Source organism: Acanthopagrus latus, chromosome 16 (genome assembly GCF_904848185.1).
Source record: "Acanthopagrus latus isolate v.2019 chromosome 16, fAcaLat1.1, whole genome shotgun sequence".
Lineage (NCBI taxonomy): Eukaryota > Metazoa > Chordata > Actinopteri > Spariformes > Sparidae > Acanthopagrus > Acanthopagrus latus.
In genome coordinates this window covers 18,930,899-18,937,834 of record NC_051054.1, presented here as the reverse complement: position 1 = coordinate 18,937,834, position 6,936 = coordinate 18,930,899, and positions in this window count along the sequence as shown.

The following is a 6,936-nucleotide window of genomic DNA, read 5'->3' as shown; positions in this document are numbered from 1 at the left end:
TACCTCCTTTCACATTATTTAAAATCCCCAAAGAAGAAACTGCAAGACAGGCAAACTCTGTTTAAGGGCAGAAAACACCTTTTGTTAAATGGCGCACTGTGAGGAGGTGAAGTGAGAGGTAAACATCTCTCTGTGCCCTCTGGACTGTCTTCAGGCTGTGGATAGATGGATGCCTCAGTCAGTGACAGACAGGTCCCAGCAGCAGAGTTTTATTCCATTCACATTATTCCGCTGCTTCTTCTGATCTCCACTAGTTGTAAGCAGTGGGCCTCAGAATGTCTCTATGCTGTTTTGTACAATTTCACTAAAACTCTTAAATGTTCTGTTTTTGTTCAGCCAAGTAAAAAGCACATTTCTTTGTCCAGACAGATTCAGTTCCCCAGTTAGCGCTGCTGTTTCATTATGAAGTATAAGAGTTTGACCTGCAGACACCTGCTGCATTAAAAGAACAACATGGCCGACCTTCTCCTGCTTGCAGCTGAGTAGTTTAGTGAAAAAAACTGTGAAAATATAAAAAAGCACTTGTTTCATATATAAAGTAAAGGATCAAACTATATTGAGTTGCGGCTCACTTAAACTTGCAGTTGACATGATAGTGACGTGCTGAAGAAAAATCTCCTCTTCTCCAACTGAGCATGTGTTTGGATGTTAAAAGTGGAAATTGGAATAGACAGACGGCGGTCTCGGAGCAGCAGAGCAATAATAAAGACGGAAACCAATCACGCAGTCTAAACCTGAGAGGCTCCAGGTTTGGAAGTGACTCTGCTGCAAAATAAGAGGATTGAATAGCAACATAGATCCGCTCGGCCTCTCGGGACATCTATATAAGACCGTTAAGGTGTTCCTGCATCTGTGGGGAAATAGTTTGAGATAATCAGGAAACTTCTTTGGTGCCTTTTTTTAGCACATAGCCAGATAAATGGAGCCTTCATGGACATGGACCGATGACACATATAGGACATGAAAAAAAAGCACTGCTCGACATGATACAAGCAAAGAATGTATCAAAGGCTGATTGCTTTACTGACCAGGTGACAGCAGAAGCATGACAAACAGTGTTTAGCATTCTCCTTATTAAGGTGTTATTTATAACATTCAGCCACGTTTTCAATTCAGTTAAAATAAGAAATACTTCATTTGTCTTTCTGAAGGCATGTGGAGTAGCTGTTCACAGACACAAACATTCAGCACGTCAGGTACACAACACAGCATGTTAGTTACGCAGACATGCAAGTCAGTTAGACTAAACTAACTAATAAACTGAAATAAGACATTCAACAGTATTTACATGCACAACCCAACCTGCCTCAATGCTGCTTTGCCCAAACAGGAATAAAGCTGGTTGGGTTGTGCATTGAGAGGCAGCAGCAAGTTCGTGCAAATGTGCAAATGCAATCGAGTGGGAGGAAGTGAGATACGTGGTGACCATCAACAGGTTACTACAGTGTGGGCTCGGGGGTGGATGTGAGTTTAGGCCGTGGGAACAAAGGTTGCTCTCCTCCTCTCAGCTCTGCAGCCCCGGCAGAAGAGAGTCCTGATGGGAGCCACATGAACACAGCTGTTGCTTGACTTATCTGCCCCTTTGTAGCTAACGCTGCTAATACGAGGGCAGCCCAGTGTGCAAATTAAACATGTGGGTTAAAGCGCCGCTGTGCCTCGGTACAATTACACAGAGCAGCTAGCATGGCTGTATTGTAATTATCATAATCAAGCAGCGATCTCGGAGTCTGAGATTTGAAGCCCGGCAGCGGTTCTGTAGCAGTACTGCAGCGGTTCTGCGAATGGATAGCTGAGGCTCCAAAATCGCAATAAGAGCCCGCGCTGAAATGCCCAACCCTACGGCAGAAATAATCATGCAGTACAACAGTATGTCTCTGCAGCTAATGTCCAAGCCCTTGAGTAGTGTATAGGGAACATTTTTATATGGCTCACTAAGATGATGCACAATTAGGGGGCGTGGCCTCTTTGAGTGACAGGCACTCACGAGCTGTCTGCTTGGCTTCACCTCAGCTGTTTTTCAGTCACTTGATCTCTAGGCTGTATTGGTGGTGATTTTGCCTTTTGGATAATTCACATGTTTCTGTGTGCAGTTAAGTGGACTAGCAGAACAGAGTGGAGGGACAGAGGCCGGTGTTTGAATTACCCAGCAGCTCTGTTAGCGCTGACCGCCAGACGGCTGCTGGAGCTGGAGAGGGATCTGGAGGGAAACAGCAGGAGCCGAAGAGAACACAGTTTTAGTTTTTGATACTTTTGGGATTAAAAACTGCATTTATCTCCACTGTCGCTGCCATAACGAGCCTCAGAGGAGATCAGATCCACTGCAGCTCTCTGATTTGACGGCTGAAAAGGAGCAGAAGTGTGACGTCACAGTGCTTCATCAGCGCACAGGGAGGGGATGGAGGGAAAGACGGCAGGATGACAGAAAGAAATGGGCATCTGGTGAGGGTAACTTTGCTAAGCACAAACCTGCTAGTTGGGCTTGTTTAAGTAACTTGGCTAGCGTCAGCTCCACCCGCGCTCCACCTTTTTGCCCATTTTTGATTAGCCGTGAGTCAGGCAGTGTTAAAAATGTCAATTTCAACAGTTATCACACATGTTAGTACATATCGCTGGTTAATAATGAACCAACTGCAGGAAAGTAGCTCAGTGTTGAGCTGGGTTGATGGCAGTATTTATGCTCTTAGATGGAACCTGTTCCCTAATTGGGTAATTGTCAGTCAAAGTCACATGAAGTGATGATTTTACTTTCCAAAGTTTGTTTAGAATACACACAAGGAGAGCGTCGCACTTAGCAGGAACAAAAGAAAACAAACTATGTTAAAACAGCCCGTCAGTTTCCTCAGACCGGTGAGTGCTGCAGTCTAAAAACCATGGCAACAGTGTGCATCTGGTCAAAAAGACAAGAACAGAGTGTGTGAGGACGCCCCAGCTCCCTGTGCGCTAAGAGATTTTTCTAAAGACAGGAGGAGATTATCTCCCACACAGTTTTCTTGGTTTCTTTATTTAATTCATCGTTTGAATATCGTCTGCCTAAGACAAACGGTGCTACTGAGATTGTTTTCTTGTACAAAGACAGTGACAGCTGTAAGTGTGCGAATGAGTTTTATTTTGTAGGAATGGAATCAAAGCCCTGACCTGTCAGAGTGCTTTATGGAAGCCATATTGTTCCCATTGTTAACGAGGAAGCACGCCTCAGGAGTAGCCTTCCTGTCAGCTGAAGTGACTGGGTGGGTGGGTCTCTGATGTGATTGGATGGTGAATGTTGAATGAAATGACAGCTGATTGAGATAAACGGCTTAGTTGTCTTCCTTATGTTAAACCATTCGACCCTGGTACTTATTTATCTTGAGGACAGAAAAGGGAATCTAATGCACGAGACAAAGGCTAGAGCCTCTCATGCTTTAACCTCACGACCTTCCTACCCACCTCTCATCATCCCTTTCATCCACTGATGCTTCAGACTGAACACTCCCACAGTCTCAATCAGCCGCATTTCTGCTGTGTATTGTCGCTGCAGATGGAAATACAAATGAAGTGAGAACCAGGGATGATCAGGCCCACCGTGATGTGTGTCTGTATCTGTTCAGCCAGACGAATGTTCTGTATCTCAGACCTGGTGGAGGCAGAGCTGACCCCAAACCTTTAATGTGGGTGGATCCAGCGTCTTTATTTATGAGTTATTAGAAAACTATTTGCAGGACGTCCCCCTGGTTAATCATCAGATCAACGTTTATGATCATGGAAGTATTAAAACTATTTATAGAACAAGTTGTCTATAAATTTGGATGAATAAACTTCAGTCAGCTACCAATCAGGACTTTGTTCATCAGGAGGACGGTCACTGATACATTTTACTGGTATTACACTGTAAAAAGTATATTATCTGTACTAGAGACTTGTTTCAAACTCTCCTTTTCACTTTCTAACAGGAACAGAATATTAGACACAAGCAACACTGGCTCTCACAGTCCCTTTCTCATCTCATGGTCTGGGAAGAAAAGATGAGTTTCAAGTCTTAAGTCAGTGCTGTTCTGCTGCTCTCAGAGGCTCTAAAACCCCGTCGCCACACATCTGTCACACAGAGCTCATTCTGACAGTTTGAAGCAGAGGGACCAAATAGGTGAAAATATGTCATCAAGGTAAACGACACCTCTCACCTGCCTTCACTACGCGGTGAGATCTGGTTGCATGTACTCAGGTCATTGCTTCAGGCAGGTTGCCCAGCATTAAACATTAACACGGGGAACATTTCAGTACAACCCCTCACAAACTCACATGTTTTTGCACTCATGGCCAAGTTAATTCTGACTCAGGAAATATGGCTCAGGGCTAGTGTCAGCCTTATCAGAAGGAACGATTCCCCTGTTTGGGGAAAGATACTGAACCCCAAACTGCTCCTGATGTGCTGCTTGGCATCTTGCATGGCAGCCACTGCCATCAGTGTATGAATGTGTAAATTACTGTTAGTCTCTTTGGACAGAAGTCTGCTAAATGTAAGTCTGTCTTCTCAGAGTCCTGACTGGTGCTGAGGGAGAGTCAGTGCAGAGTTGTAGTAATGAGTCACATTTATTTGTTTGTTTTTATTATTACTGTCTCTGGTGTCAGTTTCAAAGAAATGAACATGCTGACTTTCAGAATCTCTCTGGACTGACTGCAGTGGGTTCAGATCCGCTGTGTGCAGGGTGGAGACTGACTCCTGATGGAGGAGTGGAAGCAGCTTTGGCCGTTCCCCTCTCGGCCAGTCAAGGTGTGACGACGCCCTTTTGGTGGGGAATGGCACCAGGTGGCGCTCACACTCACTGTGAAAATGCTCATTCTGGAGCTTGTAGGAGCACATTTCAATTTGATTATCCCAGAAGAGGCTTTTGTTTATTGGTTTACTGTCCAAGTAGCTGTCAGTGGACATCCCCTCTAGATTTACATGTTTTCTGTTTCTGTTTGTATGTAGGCTGGGCTGCCTGAAGCACGTCACTGCCAGTTTCTTTTAGCTGTTCGCAGCTCCTTCATTTGCTTTGCACACTACATTGTGTGAGAACAGTGTTTATCAGCAGCACACTCAACTCACTGCTTAGAGGATATATTTCACGTTTTCAGTATGAAACCACTGCAGACTATGACTTGGGTTAAATCTGGGGAAGTGCAGAGCCATGGTGTGGAGCTGAGTGAGGCTGAACCTCACTGTTCACACAGACAGATGCAGAGTGGTGGGCAACTGAGCGCTGACTGAGCAGCTGTTTCTGACATATCTACCACACATTAAGACGGATTGTTCATTTTGTCTGCCTCCTCACAGTCGTCAGTTGTTGGTCTTTTTGACCCTGTTTGTCTCGTATCCATACTGACAGCAATTCCCACTCCACTGGTGGAGCAGAGCAGTAACCTCTGTCCTGTGGCTGCTTGATCTCACTCCAACATGTCTAATGCAGCAGCCTGGTCAGTGGCCCTACACTTCTAAGTACCACACTGCAGTGACCCTCTATCATCATTTGTGGAGGCCTTCCTCAAGCGCAGCAGTACAAAGAGTGAGAGAAGTCTGAGTCTGTGGGTGGGGGTGGGGGTGGGTGGATGAATTGGTCATTCAAAGGTCTTCCCCCCAGCAGAGCATGTTTGGGTCTAAAGTTTTTGGCCCAGAGTCAAGGTTATGTAACCTTAATAAGAAAATGTACTTTAAACAGAGGGGGTGGCTGTAGCTCAGCGGGTAGAGCAGGTTGGCTAGTGATTGTTGGTTCAAATCCCAGCTCCCCTGGGGCTGAGCTAAGCTGCATGTCAAAGTGTCCTTGAGCAAGATCCTGAACCCCAACTTCCTGATGTGCAATTAACACCTGGCATGGCAGCCCCTGCCAGCAGTGAAGGCAGTGAAGGCCATCATCCTGTGATGAGCTGGCGACTTGTCCAGGGGAGCACCCTGCTCTCGCCCAGACAGCTGGGACTGGCTCCAGCAATTGCTGGTGCCGTAACTCAACATTCATATTTCATGACTAGCCACCACATGCTGGAAGACACAGTGAATGTGAAACTTATATGGACCAGATCGCTCTGCTTTCTACAGACATCACACTGTGACATCAGTATTTACAAAGGTCTATGGCCAGTTTAAACTACGTGAGTCACAAATGTGATCTTTCATATTGTGGTTATGTCATTCAAACAACCATTCTGCAACATTACTTCTGCATTATTGTGAACTTGAGCCCTGAAGCCTCACATTTCTTCAGTCTACTGACGGCTCAAAGTGCTTCACAACACTTGTCACATTCACCCATTAACACAGTGATGACAGAGGCTGCCATGCAAGGTGCCAACTGCACATCAGGAGCAGTTTGGGATTCAATATCTTGCTCAAGGACACTTTGACATGCCATTTTTTTTCTCATCTGTTCAGCAACTGTGGACATATTCAACTCGATAACATCTAGACCCGATAGTGGCCCTTGCAGTAATCCTGTGTGGACAATAAATGTCTGTGTCAACCTCAATGTCAGTCAACGCTGAAAAAAGGTATATGTGGAATTCAGAGATGTTGCCAGTTAAACCCTGCATGTGTGGACCTCGCACAGTACGTTGGTCTTGATCCACGTTTCCGAACATCCGCTGATGACTTCACCACAGCGAGGCCTTTTTAATCTGTGGTAAGATGACGGGCCTGATGGAGCCGGGCCCGGCACAGCGGGAGGCTGGAAGGTGCTAAAAATGGCAAACTAAGGAGCTTTGTGATCTGAATGGAAAAGAATATGAATCTGTGCAGAAAATCTGTGGAGAGATTATCAACACATCGTCTTACACTGTACTTATATTACACAAGAGTGTAATGATGGATAAACTCTGACCACCAGCTGGACTCTTTTCAAACCAAATCTATATGTGTGGACTGTAGACTGTATGCAAAAAAACCGTACAGCATATAGAGCTGCAGAAAGATGCAACTGTGTCTGTGGC